Below are 1,368 nucleotides of genomic sequence, written 5' to 3'. Positions count from 1 at the left end.
GGTCGCAGGTTCGAATCCTGCCTCGGGCATGGATGTGTGTGATGTCCTTAGGTTAGTCAGGTTTAAGTAGCTCTAAGCTCTAGAGGACTGATGACCTCAGATGTTGAGTCCCATAGTGCTCAGAGCCATTTGAACCATTTCCCTATCTTCCTTTTCCTGCTGTCGAATTCCAGTCCCTCATGAGTATTAAAGTTTCGCCTCCTTTACCTGTCTGAATAATATCTTCAATCTCTTCATCTTCTACGGAGCTAGCTGGCATGTAAACTTGTACTGTTGTGGTAGGCAGAGCTTCATGCCTGTCTTGTTTACGATAATGCGTTCACTATGCTATTCATAGTAGCTTACCCGCAATCCTATTTTCTTATCCATTATTAAAGCCACTCTTGCCTTACCCCTATTTGACTTTGTATTTATAACCCTGTGTTCACTTGACCAGAAAGCCTGTTCCTCCTGCCACCGATTTCACTAATCCCCACTATATCTAACTTCCCCCTACCCGTTTCCCTTTTTAAATTTTCTAATGTTTTTGACCGACTAAGGTATCTAACACTCCACGCTCCGATCCGTAGAATGCTAGTTTTGTTTCTCCTGATAACTACATACTCCTGAGTGTTCACCGCCCGGAGATCCGAATGGCGGACTATTTTACCTCCGGAATATTTTATCCAAGAGAACGCCATCATCATTTGACCTTACAGTAGAGCTGCATGTCCTCGGGAAAAAAACGGCTATAGTTTCCCCTTGCTTTCAGCCGTTCGCAGTACCAGCACAGCACGGCCATTTTGGTTGATGTTACTAGGCCAGGTCAGTCAATCACCCCGACTGTAGCCCCTGCAACTAATGGAAAGGCTGCTACTCGTCTTCTTAAACCTCACGTTTGTCTGACCTCTCAACTGATACCCCTCCGTTGTGGTTCTCGGTACGGGAACGATCTATTGATACGTAATCAGCATGGTTTCAAAAAACATCGTTCTTGTGCAACACAGCTAGCTCTTTATTCGCACGAAGTAATGGCCGCTATCAACAGGGGATCTCAAGTTGATTTCATATTTCTAGATTTCCGGAAAGCTTTTGACACAGTTTCTCACAAGCGACTTCTAATCAAGCTGCGGGCCAATGGGGTATCGTCTCAGTTGTGCGACTGGATTCGTGATTTCCTGTCAGGAAGGTCGCAGTTCGTAGTAATGGACGGCAAATCATCGAGTAAAACTGAAATGATATCAGGTGTTCCCCAGGGAAGCGTCCTGGGACCTCTGCTGTTCCTGATCAATATAAATGACCTGGGTGACAATCTGAGCAGTTCTCTTAGGTTGTCCGCAGATGATGCTGTAATTTACCGTCTAGTAAGGTCATCCGAAGACCAGTATC

This window comes from Schistocerca serialis, chromosome 5 (assembly GCF_023864345.2).
Source record: "Schistocerca serialis cubense isolate TAMUIC-IGC-003099 chromosome 5, iqSchSeri2.2, whole genome shotgun sequence".
Lineage (NCBI taxonomy): Eukaryota > Metazoa > Arthropoda > Insecta > Orthoptera > Acrididae > Schistocerca > Schistocerca serialis.
The sequence above is the reverse complement of the archived record's forward strand: the minus strand, read 5'-3'. Positions refer to the sequence as shown.